Source organism: Zeugodacus cucurbitae, chromosome 5 (genome assembly GCF_028554725.1).
Source record: "Zeugodacus cucurbitae isolate PBARC_wt_2022May chromosome 5, idZeuCucr1.2, whole genome shotgun sequence".
NCBI lineage: Eukaryota > Metazoa > Arthropoda > Insecta > Diptera > Tephritidae > Zeugodacus > Zeugodacus cucurbitae.
In genome coordinates this window covers 51,051,853-51,074,480 of record NC_071670.1, presented here as the reverse complement: position 1 = coordinate 51,074,480, position 22,628 = coordinate 51,051,853, and the positions used below count along the sequence as shown (strand labels likewise).

The 22,628-nt window shown below is 32.7% G+C and overlaps 1 protein-coding gene across 1 annotated transcript in view; it reads left to right on the top strand.

Moving 5' to 3' along the window:
- Window positions 1–10,712: 10,712 nt before the first annotated feature.
- LOC105210652 (uncharacterized) overlaps window positions 10,713–22,628 on the top strand; it is a 367,952-nt gene continuing 356,036 nt past the window's right edge. The window contains exon 1 of the mRNA XM_054231241.1: window positions 10,713–10,807. The gene's annotated coding sequence lies outside the window, so the exon portion shown is untranslated. The remainder of the gene's footprint in view (window positions 10,808–22,628) is intronic.

Here is a 22,628-nt window from a genome sequence, read left to right as displayed (position 1 = left end):
AGTTGAAAAGAAAAACGCACAAAAGTATGCTAAAAATATTCAGTTAGCCTCCTGAATAGATGGTAAAATTTACGATCTTTGTCTTTACGGTATTACTCAATTCTTTTTCATATAAGTTTTGATAGAATTGTTTAGCATATATTTCAGCTAAAGGAGAAAAATACTTTTTTTAACAAAAAATGTTTGAATTGTAAAAATTTGTCTTTCTCCTTGTAATATAATTTGCTAAAGTATAATAGCTGACCGCGCAACGGAGAGCAAGTGCACGGAGAAAAAGAAATACGAAGCTCACTGCTAAGCAAAATGTAACGAGTGCATCTCTTTCGTTACAAGAATACTCTGAGTAATTGAGTGAATAGAGAGTAACATAATTAGTTATCTTTACATGCTTATGTGCATATGTATATATATCTACGGAGCGAGTTCCGTGTTATATTATATTATCGATATTTCTAAAGAGATGTCATTAATGGTATCAAAAAAACAAACTTCCAACATCTTAACTGTTAAAAATTATTGTTCGTCAATTTAAATTCAACATAAAGATATCATAAATTAAAGAGTAGTCAAAAAATTATACAAAATAGTTTATAAATTAATATAATATATGCTTCTCATATAATTAATTGCAAACTGCGTTCAAATTACATCAGCTTTGACGAAGACCTATCATCTTCGTTCGCCAAAGCACTAATATGCATACGTACTTACTCTCTTTCGTGCTTTAAAAACCCGATATGCTCTTATAGCTACATATATATATGTATGTACATTTGTATATACGTACATTCCACCGCAGCTGTGCTACTCTAAAAGCTAACCGCGCATTGCAACCAAAAAACATGCGGAAATAGGAAATGCGCAATTCGTAGCTCATCAATAAGTAGCGAGTGAGTCTCTCTTGCTATTTCTTCCACTGAGCATCGAGTAAAGAGAGCATTAGCTGGTTATAGCTATATACAAATGACTCAAATAAAATGAGTGAAGTTAAATATGAAAAAGCTTTTTTATATAAGAACAGAGTAATTCTCTTATGTTAGTTAACTATACTGTGTAATTAAATAGCAAGAGCGCTGAATGATTAAAATGACATACAAACATATACACAGAGAGAACGAAATTACTTATGAGAACTCTTTTATATAATAATTTAAAACACCTGCTCCTAATAATTGATCAAATTTTGTATTTATTATATTAAAACACACTTATATGCTACAAATATTTGTAAGTACTTTTGTATACATTTATTTGAATATTTGAATTATTTTTTAGAATTATGATATTATCTTGTATTTGAAGAATAATATGTATGGACTAAAAATACAAATCAGTAAATCAAACTAAAAACTTTAATTTTATATAAATATGTATTATTAATTAATTATAGTGTTCATATATATGTATGTATGTATTTATTCTTATATTGATTTAATATTTTGAATACAATAGTAAAGAGATACTTTTAATTCTCATATATGTGTATCCAAATTACTAAATATGGTTGTATACAAGGAACCTTACATACACATATTCATACGTATGAACACATTAAAAAAAATTGTTATTAAAATGTACTTACTCGCACTCTTTATTTGATATATCACTCATTAGCATACTCTCTCCCTCACTCTCCTGTTCCTTCGTGACTTCGAATGACGGTGTACATTTGAACATCCGACTAATTTCACATTTCCTTCCATTACATTTTATTATTACATTTAATAGCGAATGCCCCAATCAATTACTTTCAATTCTTTCTCTTAAGAATTTAAAATATATTTTAACAGTAATTCCCACCGATCTTAACACAAATCACCACGAATACGACGGAACCGAACCGAACCGAACCGAGCGAATGCTCTAACTAAACTGAGGAAATGGCGAGACCGCTGTCGGATGTCATGATGAACGTTTATCTTAAGTCATTGGAATACGTTCCACAACTATAAGGAATTCGTTTCCAAGAGAATGAAACTAGGCTAAAAATATTGACTTTTATAGCAGACATTTCAGCGAAATAAGAAAAAAACTTCTTCCAAATAAAGAATTTAATATTTAAACTTTTACTATTATAGATTTTAATATAATAAATGCTTTAAATTTTTGTGCAGATAAAATTGCAAAGCTCTAGCCGAAGCTGACCGCGCAACGGAAAGCAAGTGCACGAAGCAAAAGGAAAAGGAAATAAGAAACTCACTGCTAAGGGAAAGGTAACGAGTGAGTGTCTTTTGCTATTTGAGTTCTCTGAGAAATTGAGTAACGATAGCATAACTGAGGGACTCTATAGAGTCAATCAAGTGCCATAAAAAATCTTTAAGTAAAATAAATATGAAATATGAAAATTCGAATATCATATAATTTTTTTAATATAAAAATCAATAATAATTCAAACCCATTATGTACATATTTATAGATCATATAATATCATATTTCATATGTATATAATACAAAAAATTTAATATTCAAAAAATCTCATATTCTTTATATGTATGCTTTAAAATTAACTGTCTATTATATTTGAATTATTACTCGTTAGGTTTCTCTCTCTCTCTCTCTCTCTTTTGACGCTCATTGAGTTCAAATAACAGCGAATCCAACTAATATCTTAATTTTTACTTTATTTGGCCATCACTGTATATGTACATATGTATACAAATATGTATGTATATATATTTTCATAATATGTATATGTATAAACGTCAGCAAATGTGCAAAATATAAAGATATACACATATAATAAGAATTATCATTTGACTCACCCCGTTTCTCCAATTATCCCATTTTCCATATATTTAGCTGATAATTTGAAAAGTTACTATCTCTTTAGCGAAGACAAATACCAACTTTTTAGTTCTGGCTAGTAACAATTTTCGCATTTCCTTAAGTAGCATGTCCTCTTTGTTTTATAATGAGACGGTCATCTTGTAAAGTTTTCGCACTTTTTCCATGCCATCACTCAATAAACACAATTAAACCTAAAATATTAAAACAATGTTATCAGTCTATCCTCAGCTTTCCCACTTTCGTATGAAAATCACAAGAAATTGTCAATAATTATACACAGACTCTTCGTTCGCCTTTGTTATATCACCAATATACATACCTACTTACTCTCTTTCGTTGTTTAAAACACGATATGCTCTTATAGCTACATATATATATGTAAGTACATTTGTATATATGTACATTCTACCGCAGCTGCGCTACTCTAAAAGCTGACCGCGCATTGCAACCGAAAAACCATACGGAAATAGGAAATGCGCAATTCGTTGCTCATCAAAAAGTGGCGAGTTAGTCTCTCTTGCTATTTCCTTCACTGAGCATCGAGTAAAGAGAATATTAGCTGGTTATAGCTATATACATATGAGGGAGTGAAGCTAAATATGAAAGAGCTGTTATATAAGGAGTAATTCTCTTATTTTAATTGACTACACTGAGTAATTGAATAGCAAGAGCGCTGAGTGATTAAAATGACATACAAACATATACACAGAAAGAACGAACTTACTTATGAAAACTCTTTTATATAATAATTTAAAACACTTGCTCAATTATAATTTATACTTGTTGATTTTAAGAGTAAATTTGCAATTATATCCCTAATAATTAATCAAATTGTTTTTTGTTTTGTTTTTTGAATTACTAATATTAAAACACACAAATATTTATAAATACATTTGTATTCATTTATTTGAATTTAAATTATTATTTTATAAGTATGCATTTAAAGAATATTGTATGTATGGACTAAAAATACAAATGAGTAATTAAAACTAAAAACTTTAAATTAATATAAAATTTATTAATTAATTATAGTATTCATAAATATGTATGAATATATACTTATATTGATTTAAATATTTTGGATACAATTATATTTAATAATAAAGAGATACTTTTAATTCCCATACAGCTGTTTGCATAATATAACTAAATATGGTTGTATGTATACATACATGCAACCTTACATGCACACATTCATACCTATGTATGCAGACATTACGAGAACAAAATTGATATTAAAATCGTTAATTAACTCACCGTACTCTTAATTACATTTTATATAGCTCTCATATGCATATTCTCTCACGCTCTCTCTCCCCTGTGGCTTCAGACTTCAAAAGACGGTGTATATTTGCACATCCGACTAATTTCACATTTCCTTCCGCATTATATCCGCTTAAATCAACGATTCACGGTCACTTTTGAAATGTTACTCGTTGTCATAAGCTCTCTCTCTCACTATGCACTCAGTGGCTTGATATATACTTCTTGCCTCACTATGTTCAATAGAAACAACGAATAACGGCCATTTCGTGCAACTGTTCAGCAAATTTGCATAGTCTCGCCACAATTTTAGATTTATATTAAATTATTATATTGCTTTAAATTTTTTTTTGAACAATAACTTTTTACACAAAGACACCAATAAACTGCTTGAAATTCATTATTTAATGCATTTAATATTCTTATGTATACTAGTTCCCACCGACCTTAACGCGTACACGACTGAACTGAACCGAACCGAACGATTGCGCTAACTAGACTGAGGAAATGGCGAGACCGCTGACGGATGTTAAGATGCACTTTTATCTTAAGTCATTGGAATAAGTTCCACAACTGTAGAGAATTCGTTTCCAGATGAATAAAAGATACGCACAAAAGTATGCTAAAAATATTCAGTTTGCTCATGAATATAGTTTTTTTATGGATATAAAGTTGCACTGCTAAAGTAGCTGACCGCGCAACGGAGAGCCAGTGCACGGAGAAAAGGAAATACGAAACTCGCTGCTAAGCAAAATGTAGCGAATGAATCTCTTCCGTTATGAAAATACTCTGAGTAATTGAGTGAAGAGAGAGTAACATAACTATTTATATTTATATGCATACATATGTACATATATTTATATATGTCTACGGACGAGTTCCATAATATACCTTTTTACACACATATGTATGTGCATAAGCATGCCAACAAGTGCATAGAGTCTTTGATTCTATTAAATACGCTTATTGGATGAATATACATAATTAATTATTATTGTATTACTACAATGCTTTTAATGAAATATATGTATGTATAATATATAAAATAGGAAAGAATACTAACATTGAATGGGTTGAAATTATAATGCAAGGTTATACAATAATTATAATTAAATATATGTATGGGTGCAATTATGTAGATATTATGAATTGTTAAATATATGAATATGTAATTCAACCAATACATAACTACACAACCGTACATGTGTACATACATACCTAACCTTTGACCAAATAATGGCAAATTTAATTCTTACAACTACTAATATATTACTCAATTGACTCACACTAACCTTTTGGCATTTGAAATATCGCTCATTGCAATAATCTCTTTAATCCCTCTCCTGTTGCTGCATGACTTCAAAAGACGCTGTGTATTTGCACATCCAACTGATTTTTCATTTCCTTCCGTATTATATTCGCTTAAATCAACGATTGGGCGTCACTACTGAAGTATTACTCGTTGTCATAACTCACTTTCTCTCTTCTCTCAGTGTTCCATGAGTTTACATTTCCTTCGGAATATGTTCGTTAAAACCAACGAATGACGGCCATTTCGTGAAACTATTCTGCATATTTGCATAGTCATGCACGAAATTTATTATAACATTTAAATAACTTCCACTTTCTAATTTTAATAAGTTTTTAAGCTAAGGCAGCAATAAATTACTTTCAATTCTATCTCTTAAGAATTTATATTTTATTTTAACTCTAATTTCCACCGATCTCAACCCCGACACGACTAAACCGAACCGAACCGAACGATTGCTCTAACTAGACTGAGGAAACGGCGAGACCGCTAACGGATGTCATGATGAACGTTTATCTTAACTCGTTGGAACAAGTTCCACAACTGTAAGGAATTTATTTCCAGGAGAATAAAATTTACGCACAAAAGTATGCTAAAAATAATGAGTTAGCTAAAAAGATCGTAGAATTTACGATCTCTGTCTTGACTTTATTTGTATAGCATACATTTCAGCGAAATTAGAATGAAACTTCTTCCAAATAAAGAATTTAATATATATAAACTTTAACTATTATAGATTTTATTAAATGAAATGTTTTCAATTTTTGAAAAGGTAAAATTGGAATGCTCCTGCTAAAGCTGAGCGCGCAACGGAAAACAAGTGCGCGGCAAAAAAAAGGAAAAGGAAATAAGAAACTCGCTGCTAAACAAAAAGTAACGAATGAGTGTCTTTTGCTATTTGAATTCTCTGAGAAATTGAGTAAAATTTGTATAAGTGAGTTGCAAGAATGTGGTCTACAGGGTGAATCAAGTTGATTATAAAAAAATCTTTAAATATATTTAAAAATAATTAAACGATACTGCAATAATATTATTTAAACCTCTTCTTGCTTATGTACAGATGTAAAATTGTAATAATAATTATGTAAACAAAATAAAAAAATATGTAAATTATTTCAACTATAAAAATTTTAATAACATTTAATAAAAAAGTCAAAAATAATTCAAACCCATTATGTATATACCTACAAGATATATGCATATACTAGCGCTCTCAAATATGTGTATATGACACCATATGATGTACAAAGACAAAAGTCTCATTTTCTTCATAAGCTTTAAAATCGTTACTTAACTTACCGAGTTTACTATTATATTTGAATTATGACTCGTTAGCTCTCTCTCTCTCTCTCTTGGCGCTCATTGAGTTCAAACGGCGGTGAATTTTAGCGAATCCTACTAATTTCTTATTTCCTTCTGCGTTATATTCGCTTAAGTAAACGATTGACGGTCACTTTTGAAATATTACTCGTTGTCACAAGATCCGCTCTCTCTCTCTCAGTGCTTAGTTACTAGTTATTTCTTGCCACACGATGTATGCTTTGAACCATATGCAAATTTGCATAGTCACGCCACAATTTTATATTTATTTATTTAATTGTCTTTGAATATTAGCATTTGTATGAAGACACAATGAAACTACTTTAAATAACATCTTTTATGAATTTAAACTATAGTTCAATACTTATTCACACCGATCTTAACGCAAATCAACGCGGAAACGACTGAACCGAACCGAACCGAACGAATGCTCCAACTAGACCCTTTACGGATATAAATAAGATTATTCTTCTGTAACTATTGGAAGTCTTACGAAGTTTTATGATAAAACTATCTTCCAGCTAGAAAATAGCCAACACCAAAGAGTATGCCAAGATAATTCAGTTATTGCACGAAGAACGTAAAGTTTAAGTTCTCGATTTTTACGATCTACGTTTTCATACACATATAAACAAAAATTGTTTAAAAAAAAATCAATGTTTATACCTTAGATTTTTTTCATAAAATCTTGCGAAAATAAGTCTTTCATAATTATTATTCGAAACATAATCTATGTCGTTTAGATATAACCTCTCTCTTAGGTTGCTCAATTCTGCTACAGCTGAGTTCTCTTCTTTAATTATACTAAGATTAAACTGAAGCAGTCGTGTATATTAGATAGGTAGGTATTTTCAACAAAAGAAAGCAATAGCATAAAAGTATGCTACAAATATTATTAAATTCCACACATATTTTTATGAATTACGTTCTCAGTTTATACGTTCTCGTTTTACGTTCTTTGATTAAATTTCTCCACAAAATGTGTCGATATAATATTATTATCTAACATCCATATCCAGTCCAGTCTACAGGAAACCATTGCTAATCGTATCTGTGGAAGTCTTCCAAGTTTCACAACGAATTTCCTTTTCCCTTAGCATTTGCCGAGCAGCGAATTAGTCAGTCTCGTTTCTGCAGTCGTCCGGTTCAGTCGCGTGCGTCGGTATTTCGCGAAAGTTTCGATGTTATTAAAAATAAATGAACAATTATATACATTCTAAAATTTTTTAAATATAATGAGAGCAATTAGTTAAATATATTAAGAGCGGTATAGCGAAATGTAATCTGTTATTTGTTATATGGAAATGTAAATTCGTCTAAAATGTATTGCGCCATTCGCAAATTGCTCACGCAACGAACTTTACAAGTTGTAAAAGGAACTATGCGCTTAGCTGCTGAGGAAAAACTAACGAGTAGCACTGACTCTCTTGAATCGTTGCTGTATTTCAACTATATTCAGTGTAACATAAGGTGAGTGAAGAGAATTTTATTATCCCTTACTTATTGGTTTTTATAATTATGTGTATGAATGTAAATACATTTGCATACATAACGAAGTGAAAAAACGGATATGAAAAGAAGATATTCCCTGAGACGAATTGGAAATTTTTGCTTTTTTTGCAAAAAATATAGCATAAAAGTATGCTACAGATATTATTAAATTCCACACATATTTTTATGAATTACGTTCTCAGTTTATACGTTCTCGTTTTTACGTTCTTTGCTTAAATTTCCCCACAAAATTTGCCGATATAAATATTATCTAACATTCATATCCAGTCCAGTCTATAGGAAACCATGGCTAATCGTATCTATGGAAGTCTCCAAATTTTACAAAGAGTTTCCTTTTCCCCTGGCATTTGCCGAGCAGCGAATTAGTCAGTCTCGTTTCTGCAGTCGTCCGGTTCAGTCGCGTGCGTCGGTATTTCGCGATAACTTTTGTTTTATTAAGTATAAATGAACAATTATACACAAATATTTTTTTAAATAAAATTAGAGCAATAAGTTAAATATATTAATTAAATATATAGCGAAATGTAATCTGTTATTTGTTAAAAGCAAATGTAAATTCGTCTAAAATGTGCTGCGCCATTCGCAAATTGCTCGCGCATCGCACATTACAAGTTGTAAAAGGAACTATGCGCTTAGATGCTGAGGAAAAACTAACGAGTAGCTCTGACTCTCTTGAGTCGTTGCTGTATTTCAACTACATTCAGTGTAGGAGAAGGTGAGTGAAGAGATTTTTATTATCCCTTACTTATTGGTTTTTGTAATTATATGTATGAATGTAAATACATTTGCATACATAACGAAGTGAAAAAAACGGATATGAAAAAAAATGTTTCCTGAGACGAATTGAAATTGATTGGAATTTTTTTTTTCAAAGAAAAAAATATATAGCGTAAGAGTATGCAAACATTATTTTCTACTATCAGAAATCCTTCTTGACTTACGTGTTTTTTTTTTCAGAATTTCAATACATCACAAATAATATATAGCTTCTAATATAGTACGGTTTTAATATATATGCGCGTTGCTCAAAATTCCCTTATAACTTATTAATTATCATATTTTTATTGCATACCTTTCATCAAAATTAATTCCAATTTTATTTATAGAAGTGTTACAAATATATCACGAACTCCTTTCCCGTGTTATTTGGTGCGCAACGAAATTCACCAGTCGTGTTCCTGCAGTCGCTCGGTTTGATCGTGTGTGTTGGTATTTCGCGGTATTTTCAGTGTTTTTCTAGTATAAATGCGCAAGTGTATATAGTTTGCTAAAATAATAATTGATTTATGTGTGATAATGTGTGTTTTTTCAATAAGCGATTGTGTTTTCAATAAATGTGCTGTGAAATGTAATGAAATGTGTGCAGTGATGTGCTTGTTTGTGCATGTAAATTCGTGTAAAATGTGCTGCGCCGTTCGTAAGATGCTCGCGCAGCGCACGTTGTGTGATGAAAAGGCAGTAGCTGCAAAGACAAACGAGTAGCTCTGCCTGTTCGTTGTTGTGTTTTGTTTTCAATGAGTATGAGCGAAGGTGAGCGAAGAGATTAACATTACATGCATTTTTACTAATTTGATTTTCCTTTTGCAAACACAGATGTCTGTGTGTATGTGCCTATATGCAGACAGGGCGCATCAGGTGATTTATTAAATTGAAAATTTGTTTTTAAGTTGATTAATATTAGGTATATATTAAACATATAATTATTATATTTTCAATTTGATAAAAGAGTTTTAATTATAAAAAATAAGTTTCACCAATTTTTTGTTAATTTTAAATTTATATAAAATATATTTTAAACCAAATGAATAAAACATTGAATTCTTTTAATTTAGCTTCTGAAATAATTTGCGAAAATCAATAACAAAAAGTATATAAATATAAATACAGTGGAACTTCTATAACTCCAATCACCATAATCCTTAAAAAAACTTCGAGGCAGAGATATTTCGAGTTATGAATTTTCATTAAAACATACAATTTTAAATGGAGCTGTAAAATATAGATTTATACACAGTTTTAATTACATATTTATTTCACATAAAATTTTATGTAAATACGTTAAAATATGTATTCTGTAATTTTGTTTGTTGCAGTACGCTTTTGTTTGGCTCTTGACGTCTGTATCACATGTTTTTGTTGTATGATTTATGCAATCCATAAGTGTATTATCATATTTTTTTCGATATAGAGGGACTCGTTTCAAATTCTGCCTCGATAGTAAAATTTTAAATTTTGTATTAGTCTTGGTCGAAAAGTTCGATTTATAGAAGGAAATTTGTATGAAATTTGATTTCGATTGCCAATTGAAGAGTTCGAACTATGGAGAACTTCGAGTTAAGGAAATTTGTATTGCTATTGTTGCTATTGCCAATTCAAAAGTCGGAGTTATTAGAGAAGCTCGAGTTATGGAAGTTCCACTGTATATATAATACATATATGATATTCATTGCCTAATAATAACTTATTATTCAGGCAATTAAAGACTTTTTATTTAAAATACTTTTTTTTTACTAACATATGTAGGTACAATATGGTCTATGCACAGTGGGCTGGTTTATCCGGAATTTCGAAATTAATTTGGCTGGAGTGGAAAATGGCAAATAATAAAAATACAAAGTAAGTTGAAAGAATTTAATTATTTAAAAAATAAAATGATATGTCTTTATTTATAATATCTAAAAAACAAAGTTAATCATTGCTTCTTATCGAAATGGGTACAAACAATAATGTCTATTGTAGCTATGAGCCATATTTTTTATTTGCTATATCATTGTTTATTGTACTTCCTAATGGAGTAATGCCCAATTATAGTAATATATTTTATTTTTAATGGATTAACAGGCTACGAAATAATGAAAAATAAATTAAAACATTTTTCGAGTTTTGTTTTTGTTCATCATTTTCTGAAAAGTGCTCCAGTAATATTTCAACAAGTAGTTTTTTTTTTGCTTTTCATTAAGTAGATCAACGTGGGATAAAGTTTATCCACGAATTTGGTCTTCTTGATGAACATTTTGAGTTATATAAGACGAATATTATATGTTTTTATATATTTTATATTAAATATTTTTAGTTTATAGTTATTGCATTTGAATTTTTATTTATCGTTAATAACTTTGAATATAATTTTTTAAAAACATTTTGAAATTTGTTTAGATATTAAATATTCGTATCCTTCTAAAATTATAAAATTTAATACTAAAATTTTTTTGAAGAAAAAAAATAATAATAAAATATAAATAATAAAATTTTTTTGGAGAAAAAAAAAATTTTATGAAGTTCGTCAAGGAAAATTGCCTGATGTTGAGGTTGTCATAAAAATGTTTATGTAGAAACCGGTTTTTATATTAATTTCCTTAGCTTTTAAATTTTCCATAATTTTTGGATTGCATTAAGGGAAACAAAGACAATTGAGAAATATTTACAAGCAGAAAATACACATTAAATTATTTTTTAATGTTTGAAGAAAATTGTTTAAATTATGAAATATTTGTGGTGTGTCAAAAACAACGGGAAATTTTATTTAATTTTTAATTATCCAAAAGTGCCCCTAAAGATAATTTGGTTGGAAGGTTGGAAAAATAGCAATAATAATAAAAAACGGCTATACCAGTGTGACATTTTCAAAAAAATAGATTTTTTTTATTTTTTGCTTTTTCAATACTTTATACTTTCAAAAATATCCTGTGAAAGTGTTAAGATCGTATCTTATAGTTTTTGAATGGTAGCGTTCTCAAGAGCGACCACCCGCAGGTATAGTCGAAACTTATATAGCGTTTTTCTCGAAACGACATTTTTCAAAATTGCTGACATCATAACTCAACGAGAAATTGACCAATCAACTTCAAATTTAAACCGTTCTTGAATATATTTACTATAGTATGATCTATGAACCTTTGATTTATCGAAAATTGTCAATTTGGCATTAAAAAAACTACCATTTTTTTACATAAAAAAAAACGAACTTTTTTTTCAGAACTACGCCATTTTGTAAATTTTTGATATTTAAAAAAAATCGTGGGTCATTGTATAGATAGGTGACTTTAATAACCTTTTTGATTTTTTTTCATTCAGCTACTCACTCGGCCGGAATCATGTGAACAGTTTTGGAACTTTTTTTTGGTACCTCCCAAGACAGCAATATTTTTCAATATTTTTGTAAAAAAAAAAATCATAAAATATATCTGAAAATTTACTATATATTATGTGCAAAAAACTTCGAAACAATCGACCGAGTACTTTCTTTAAAACAATCACGAACATTTCCTAATTTTTTAGGGGTTAAGCTCTAATGATTTCTCTTTAATAATTGTTCTTTTGACATATCTATTGCCTTCCTTCTTTTAATTACTTCACGTTTACATAGTTTAAGATCTAACTTTAAAATAACCACCAACGCAATCATTTTACATATTTCAATCTGTTGTGCCATATTTCTACCCGCTAAACGCTGTTAACGACAAAATTGTGGCGACAATCAAATTTGAAATTAATTTGCGGCAATTTCGGGCGCAACACTAATGACCAATCAGACCGGAAATAAAAGCGTGTCCAACAATGGCAAAAACAAAAACAGGCAAATACCGAAAACGCAATTATGCCAAACAAATAACAAAAGCTTGCCATACACTCTTACAGACTCACATACACACACACAGGCGATTTGCCAGCAACAGGTGTTTGGCAACAAATGTCAATTAAAATTCGCACATTCAACGCTTTTGTGCGACATTTGACACCCACACACCGACACTTATTCCCGTACATATTTCGGTTCGTGTGTGTGTTACGTAATGCGGCTAACGCTAATAGACATTTATAAAATAGATTTTCTCTTTTGGGCCGAAAACAATTTGCTTCATAGATGGCATCCAAATTGCTAACGAATTGCGTTGTCATTTGTGGTACAGCATTACCTATGTATAGTGCAGCCCCCAACTATCCGATCTAGACCTCCCTCAGCAGCCATTGTATTGCTGTTATGTGTCATTGCAAGTGTTTTCTTTTATTTTCGTAAACGTTATTCAGCCGCACCATTGTACGCTCTCTACGCTCGCTATTGAGCGAACGACCTGCTGCTGTGCTGGCGGAATTTTCAATTTCACTGCCAATGCGCGGCTGGGCGCAAATACTTTAATACAATTTTGTCAATGGCCCAAACAACCAATTAGCGAAAATGTCCAACATAGTGAACGATAATAGAAGGCGCTGAAAATAGCAACAACAACAACAACAACAAATAAATGTGTTGAGAAAATAACAATGAATGGTGAAATCAACAAGCGTCGTCACAGCTTAACGACACGCCACGGCGTATGAGTGATTGCAAGTGTATGTATTGTTTGTTCTTGTTTGTATTGTTGTTGCATGTGGTTTACTCTAACAAAATTTTGTTTGTGTCCAGCCGCCGTCGTCAGTCAATGTTTTTGTTGTTGTTGTATTACACTGTTTCATTTCCGCTTTGGCTGCTTTTCGGCGCTTTAATTATGCCTAACTGCCTTTGCGTTGTCCGGTGGTTGTTGGTCGGTGTTCGTCACCGGCTGTCGGCTGTCGGCGGTCGTTCGTTTTGTGCGGCTAATTGAAATGTTTGAATGACATACGTTAATGAGTGGACGGCAGGACAGCTACATATTGTGACTCTAAGTGCACATATATTTGCACAAGCCTCCCGTCGCTCGTTCTCTTTCTTATTGTTTTTGTCTTTAGTATTGCTGATAAAATATATTTTAGGCTTGCAACAGCTGTTGCTGCTATTCTTAAGCGTCACCAGAAACATATTGTTCTCCATGTTATTTATTTATTTTTGTCACATAAAAGACCATTTTTGTTGTTGGTGGAATATAAATAGAATTAGGTAAGGTCGTGGTGGGCTAAAACGTTTTCGATGTTGAGACATTTAACAAACTGTTAGAAATATATGTATGTATATATAATGTAGATTCTGTATGGATAGCAGAAAAATAGAAAATTTGAAATTTGGTTGCCACGTATCAGGATAGTTTCGGCAAGTTTTGTTTTGATATTTTTCTTTTTATTTCAGTTTTCTATTGTAATGTTTAAAAAATTTAAAAGGTCTTATCAGGATAATAAGAAGAGTTGTGATAAGATTTAGTATTAAGAGAGCTCCATGGTTATCTCATTTACATTGTTGTTACAATCGATCAAGTAATTTCTGAAATATGAAATTTTCTCTAAAATCAGGCAATTCCTATGTTAATTTTTTGATTCTTTCTTATGTATTTTGTAGTCCTTGTCCCATAGTTTATCTTTCAATAGACAGTTATTTTACTCAAAGTGAGTATTATTCGAGATCTCCCATTTAAACGCTAATCTCATAGGTTAAAATTCAATACCTTATATAGTTCTGTTGAGTACCCTCAATTAAATCTTGGCTTGAACATAGGAAGCCAGTCCAGTATGTTTAAAAAATATCCAGCGCTTATTCCAATTGTCGCAACAGTTCTCAAGCACGTTTTTTTAGGATATCATTTGCGTATTGCAGTGATTTCTGGTATGCTAGTCCTTTAAGATACTTCCTATTATTGGAAATAGGAAAAAGTCACATGCAGTCATGTCTAAAGATAAATAAATATAAATTCATAAAAATATGCCTAACTTTAGCGGCAGCTACAGCTAAAGTAAGCAATGAATTTTGACAATTAGACTCCTCAAACTCGTGGAATTTTAGAATTCCCGTTATTTTTTGAACATACCTTAATTAAGAAAAATTTGTAGTTTTAGATAATTTTTGTTTCAAAAAAAAAAAGATCCTTGAATTAATTTTCAAGGCCTTTGTAATATTGACAATTTCTTTAATCTCCTAGTAGATACTTTATTGATAGAGACACATTTAAATGAGGCAAGCATGAGTAATTTTAGTAAGAATTCATTATAGACCCATTGAACTGGCGTCAGGTTAGGTTAGGTTAGGTTTGTAGACAGATCTCTGCAAAAAACAGAAGATCTCAGCGCTTTCCATGGTGGTTACAATAAAACTCCCTGTGGATCAAAGACCTTTAACACGCAAAACGCTTGGAATCCGTTACAAATTTCTTTTCCGATTGTAGCCAATTCGCTAGGATCGCCGAAAAATGGCCTTCCGAGGTGTTTCAACCTTAATCTGGCAAAAGCTGGACAATGTAGAAGGAAATGCTTAGATGATTCCATCTCGCCTTCCTCCATACAGCTTTGGCAACTTGCATCTGCCACGATCCCAAGTCTCACCGCTTGGGTACCCATAATGGCGCTGAGATGGACCTTGCCCAGAGAAAGCAGTTAAAAGGACCGCTTACGCTTCACAGAGGGCCAAAATGACATCGCCACTGGACAAGTACTGGTATGCGTAGTCTGCCATTGAATTTTACTTGCCCTGTATATACAAAAATTTAAAGTGTATTTAAAATATATGCAAGTGGCATTTTTTAACTGCTGATCCAGCATGTTGGAATTCAATTTGTTTTTACAATTGGGTTTCTTGTGCTACCAAAGCTTATTCATTGTTGCTGTGTTTGTTGCAACTGCAGATGCTGGTGCTGCCAGTAGCCAAATCGAATATGTTATTTATTGATATTGTTGGTTTATATATTATACATAGTAGTATGTACCATTGTTACAAGTAAAATATGGATACATTTTGCTTTGTGTTTTAGTTTGTTTCGTAGGTGCTTCTCTATTGATTTTTGACTAGATTTTTTTGTTATTTGCCAGCATTTTTTCGATAGACCAAAATAATGCTATTATTATAACCTTGAATATCATTTTTTTCAATATGCGTGCTCTATATCTACCAAATCCGTCTTCAAACTCAGCTATCGTGAAATCTTAATAATGCCTACAGAATGGTATGTGTACTATTTAGGGTATAAAATTATACTCATCTCTTCAGTTAAAATGTTGAAATTGGAAGTTTCATCAATGAAGCTTTCAGAAAATAATATTTTATAAAAATACGTCGGAAAGAGTTGATCTAAATCAACTTAAAGGCGACAAGTTAGACATTAGAGGCACTTTCGATATTTTTTGGGAAGCTTCGAACTTTCCGTTTAGTTTTTTAAAGCTCAATAGCCAACGCATTGACTTTACTATCGCCAGAGCTCTCCCATTTTCTATACATCTATTGTAGATTTTTTTTCGTAAACAATACAAGGTTCTGCTCATCGACTATACTACTTTTCAGATAGAACAGCACCGTACTTGTCTATCAAGAAATAGCTTGTAGAAAGATTAGTGATATAATTTCTAAAGCGGATCTATTCGAATTTTTTCCTGTTCATTCTGAAGGTGTGTAGTGGTCAGGGTCACAGTTTTTGCAGATGTCTTCTGTTTTGAATTTGAAAGGATCAACTATTGTTGTTTTTCTATTGTTTATTCCTCTTCTACTCTTTCTCACTTTGATAAAAATATTGTTTCTCACACCGCTGAAAAACTCGCAGTAAATCACTCAAACCGTCATTTCCGTACTCCACCAGTTAACCATATATTTTCACTTAACCAATGCAAACAATGGATAAATCCATTCGCAACTAGACATATTTCTATCAACAGTTTAACCAATCCATCAGCAGACGTGTTAGTTGTCGTTGACATTGAGATGTGTGAGATTCTGAATTCTGTCAGCCGGAGAACAACTGTCGCCGCACATCACATGAATTGATTGTAATTCAGGCTGGGTGGTGTTATATGGAAATGTTTATGGGCATGCATAGTATTTAAACTGCTGGAGTGTGGAGGGTCCGATGGCAGGTGAATTCACCAATTCTCATTTCACAAGTGAATAAATAACACATTGATTTTGAGTTTGAGTTTTGAATTAAATTAATGGAAGTCAAACTGAAGTTCCTTCTCCAACAATTTAAGTTTCTAATTAGTCATTGATCAGGGTTAATAACGGTTCATAACGGTTTTTTATGATTATTTAGAAATCACATACTCATTAGCCTTGATAAGACACTAAAAAATAATATAATTGTGAATATGAGTCCAAAAGTAGAGAGCATCACCCTCTCTAGTAGAACGCAAACCGGAAACGGAAAAGGAATTGCGCCAACAACAACAAATAAGAAATGGTTGACTGATTGAAGAAGTGCTAAAGCAGAGATCTAACGTTCGAAAAAAAAAATCAGAAAATAGGGTAATAGGTATACCAAAGCCTGTACAAACTGCAACTTTTCTGTTAGGAAATTATTTACTAAAGCATAGAGCGAGAAAAAAAAGAAGAAAAGCTGTGGAAAATTGTAAAATGACCGAAAACCGCACGCACTTTGGCAGCACAACAGCAAAAGCAATGCGAAATGACAGCCGAACTGCAACGAAAAGCGCAACCGGCCGACTTCCTCAACACACACGCTCTCCCATACAAGTGACGACTAACGCCAAAGCTATTACAGAATTGACTGAAAACTTTTTTTTTGGACCAACTGCGGTGAAACAACAGTTGAAAATAGAAAGTGGAAGGATACTTGTCATCCTTGCACTGAAGCTGCTGAGCTTAGTCGCTGGGGGCAAGTGTGTGCGCCTTGGAAGTGGGGTTTGCGGACTGCAACTAATCTTTAAGCTTAAGTGTTTTGACCAATTTCAGAATTTTTCCTCTAATCTGAGCGTTGACCGCATTCGTTGGTTTTTGCAGTTTTTTTATTTTAATTTTTTTAACCAAGCGTATGATGTTGAAGGAATGGTAGAATGGGTTTGTGCAATTTAAATTTGTTTGGGGTGTATATAAAATTCGTTATTTTAATAGAAAACCCTTCTGAGAGATATTATCCAACGTGTGTGAGTTCTTATACTAAAGAATTTATTTGGAAATGCATTTAGTTTTCGAAAATAGAGGTCTTCATAGGCTTATTATTGTAAGTTCCAATCTGACTTTTGTTATCGGAAAAGATCTGATTTCTTTAATGCATGGTGAGAAAGAAATGAAAAATAAAATTCTCGAGGAACTAAAAGGAGAACTAATCATTTTTTGAATCACTCGATCTTTACCTTTTGCTCCCTTACTTCTTGTTTGTTAGCTTTTTCTTTCTCTACTTCAACTATGCCAAACACTAGTTTCTATTTTCGTTTTCTATGTTGTCCTTTTTCTGCGGAAAGTGAAAGTGGCAAGTGGAATTGTGGTGAAAATGTTGGTAGAGGAAAAAGACTAACCACACTCCAATTGGCTAAGCCATTGACCACAGGCACTTTCTCGCAATTATTACTTCCACTCAAAAATAAAGCAAATTGGAAAAAATTTACAGTATAGAAAATGTGGAAAATAGTGATGAATTCTAGAAATAAATGAATTAGTCGATTACGGCCTCTGTCAACAAAATATATTGTATAGAAGATGCTAAAATATTTAGAATATACAAATAATTGAGTACTTTAGATGGAATTTTTAAAGGCTTTCGAAGCCGGTTATACCAGTGAACATTTAATTAATATATATCCATGTTATGTAAAGCCAAACTCACATAAGTATGTGGACTATATAATTGGAGCTTCTTCCTGAGCTTTATATTTAGCAGGTCCTTTCTTGTCTCGGCTAATATGTTTTAAGTTACCTCCGGAGGGCTGATGATTTTAGTGATGAAAAATGTATCTTAATTTCCCAATTAATTCCCCAGAATTAAGAAATTATTTCTGCCTATTACAGTGTTGCCATATATTTAAAAAAATGCAACATTAAAGCCTACGAAATTTTTCCTTATACAAACACAATATCCCCAGGCTTATTGCTAGTAACCTAGAAAATGAAGATCTCAAAATTCAAAAGAACTCTCTCAGCTGTGTGATATAATTTTTTGAGAAACTTTGTTAAGTATATTGAAAGAGTTTCTTATAAGAAGGGCACTATAAAGTTTTGGGTAAAGTACCCCGGACAATAAATTCGAATTTTCCCAGTTAAATCGGTCACATAGATTTTTTTTACTGTTAAAGTAAATCTAGAAAAATCTACTTTTCGTTGTTAGTCCTTCGAACGACGATTATGACAGTCTAATCCTTTTTATGTAATCAATATTTCGGGATCGTTGCTTTTTTATTGGGGTTTGGTCCAAGAAAAGATCTCTTTAGATATATAGGTTGCGATGTATTTCAGATACTCTGTGTTTTCGACTGACTGACTTTTTTAGAATATGTTTCTTAAAAAAATATATATGTATATTGTCTTAAATGAAAATCAAGTGTCTGACAACGAAGAAGTCGGAAAAACTCCGTAATCATTGAGGGATGTTGCTGTATTGGGGCTTGGAACGTTTCATATGGTTAAAGTCGATGAATTGAAGTGAAACGTCGTAGATCAAATATATATATATATATATATATATATAGTCTTCAGCTGGAAAATGTCTGACACGAAAAACTGTCTGTCTGATTTAGAAAACATAAAGTATCACGTCCTCGAGTGATCTATGTGCCGTCGAAACTTAGTATACGATATATATGGCTTTATTATGCCGTATCTACTCTTTTAGAAACACAAGGAGCGCTTTCATTAGTTCATTAAATTGTCAGAATTTTTGGTTCCATGATAATTTTAAGACTCGAATGGGTTGGTTGAAAAGTATTTGTCTTAAAAAATGTCTATCAATTGTTTTATCAGTAGAATTACTTACTGTAATTAAGTTTCTTAGCGCTATGAAAATTTTTTAACAGTAATTCACCGATATCTTCAATATTCAACGATCTTTTTGCAATCTTTCCGTTGATATCTTATATCATAATGCCCTTCTATGGGCTGGTATGTCATCTAGTATGTGTTAACTAATTTTCCAAGACCACTTCGATGGTTTCTCCCTTAAAGATTTGAATCGTTAATTATGTGTTTAGATAATAGTAATATTATCTTGGAGAAGACCCGTGAAAAAAGGATCGACACACACCATCTATTTGTCGACTTTAAAGCTGCTTTCGACAGCACGAAAAGGAGCTGCCTTTATGCCGCGATGTCTGAATTTGGTATCCCCGCAAAACTAATACGGCTGTGTAAGTTGACGTTGAGCAACACCAAAAGCTCCGTCAGGATCGGGAAGGACCTCTCCGAGCCGTTCGATACCAAACGAGGTTTCAGACAAGGTGACTCGCTATCGTGCGACTTCTTTAACTTGATGCTGGAGAAAATTATAAGAGCTGCAGAGCTAAATAGAGAAGGTACAATCTTCTACAAGAGTGTACAGCTCCTGGCGTACGCCGATGATATTGATATCATCGGAAACAACACCCGCGCCGTTAGTTCTGCTTTTTCCCGCCTGGATAAGGAAGCGAAGCGAATGGGTCTGGTGGTGAACGAGGACAAGACGAAATATCTCCTGTCATCAAACAAACAGTCAGCGCATTCGCGTCTTGGCTCCCACGTCACTGTTGACAGTCATAACTTTGAAGTTGTAGATAATTTCGTATACCTAGGAACCAACATTAACACCGATAATAATGTCAGCCTTGAAATCCAACGCAGAATCACTCTTGCCAACAGGTGCTACTATGGACTGAATAGGCAATTGAAAAGTAAAGTCCTCTCTCGACGAACAAAAACTAAACTCTACAAGTCCCTCATCATTCCCGTCCTACTTTATGGTGCAGAAGCGTGGACGGTGTCAACATCCGATGAGACGGCACTAGGAGTTTTCGAGAGAAAGGTTTTGCGGAAGATTTACGGTCCCTTAAACATTGGCAACGGCGAATACCGCAGAAGATGGAATGATGAGCTGTATGTGTTGTTCGACGACATAGACATAGTCCAGCGAATAAAAAGACAGCGGCTACGCTGGCTGGGTCATGTTGTTCGAATGGATGAAAGTGCCCCAGCTCTGAAAGTTTTCGATGCAGTACCCGCTGGTGGAAGCCGAGGAAGAGGGAGACCTCCACTCCGGTGGAAGGACCAGGTGGAGAAGGACCTGTCTTCACTTGGTATTACCAATTGGCGCCAAACCGCCAAAAGGAGAGATGCGTGGCGCACTGTTGTGGACTCGGCTATAACCGCGTAAGCGGTTTCTACGCCAGTTAAGAAGAAGAAGAATATTAGCAAAATCCTGAGATCTGATATGATCCCCTCATCACTCATTCGATGTTGTGGAAGAAAATATCGAATGTGGTATGTAATTTTATCCTTCTAAAATCGGAAAGCCTTCTGAGTTTCAATGGTTCTTTGGAGCTCACTATTTCTGGAATCAGCACTAAACTGTCTGTCGCTGAAAATACATAGACTATTCGATTAACACGTATAAGTTTCACAATCTTCAGTGACTAACAGTCAAGCATAATTCCATAATTGGAATTGATTTTAAATATAAATGAACGGACCCTAAGAGACTTCATTGTTCTTAATTGGCTAGAATATGTTGGAAATTTGTTACTGTTGCTTGTAGCCAAACAAATTTTTCAGTAGTCTGTATATAATTAATTTGAAAGGTTGCTTGAGATTAACCCTGTTTTAAAAAAATAACGGTAAATTTTTTATCTAAATTAGCTTCTTTTGGAGGATTTTATGACCTTTCCAAAACTCAATACAATTTGAGCCAACTAGCCACCAGGTTAAATGTTTCCAGCAAGAACTGCTACTTCTATTTCACCAGCCCGCAATTAAAAAGCGAATGCACACGTGAGCTGATGCTGAGAATGTTAGGCCTATCGCAGATTGTGCAGGCACACACAGTGAAATTAATAGGCAGAAGACGACGAGGCGAAGGCCCTTCGAAATGGGCACACTCATGCAGGAACAATCTATTTGGGCTTAGTAGAGATTTTTCTATTCCCAAGGCAGCTACCAAGAGCATACAAACACAATTATATTACACATACATACTCAATTAAAAGGCACACGCGTGCATTTAAGCTGGCACATAATGTGCTTATTGTTTGTTGTGACGGAAGATGGCCACCAGAGGCGCTGCGAGTATGGCCTAAAGCGTACTGTGTAAGGTAGGCCGTGAATAGTGCAGAAAGCGAAAGCAAAACAAAGAAAATATAATTGTATTGTTTGAAAGCAAAAATATACAAAAATAAATAAGAATATGCAATAAAAGCAGCGCCGGCAATCCAAGAAGTACCCAAGAAAATTAGCAATTAAAAAGTGCTCACACACGCCGAGGCCAAAGATTGTACGAAAGTTGAAATGAAAAACGTGCAGGAATTAAGTTGCAGCCTACTACCACATACACACATACATTTAGGCGCATTTGTACAACAACAAAAGCAAAAGAAATCCACACTATAACCCTTCACTTGCGCCTGCCAAGCTCAGCTACCCAATGACTATGTAGAAAATTTAACTTCAGTTGCACACTTCTTGCCAACGGTACACTATTGACCAAAAAAAAAAAAATATAACGGTAAAAGAAACTTTCATTTATAACAATTAGAAATTCTTGCGAGTAATATGCCAAACGCACATCCTCAGATATATATATGTACATACATTATTATATATATATCTGTATATATATAGGTATCTATGGTTAATTGG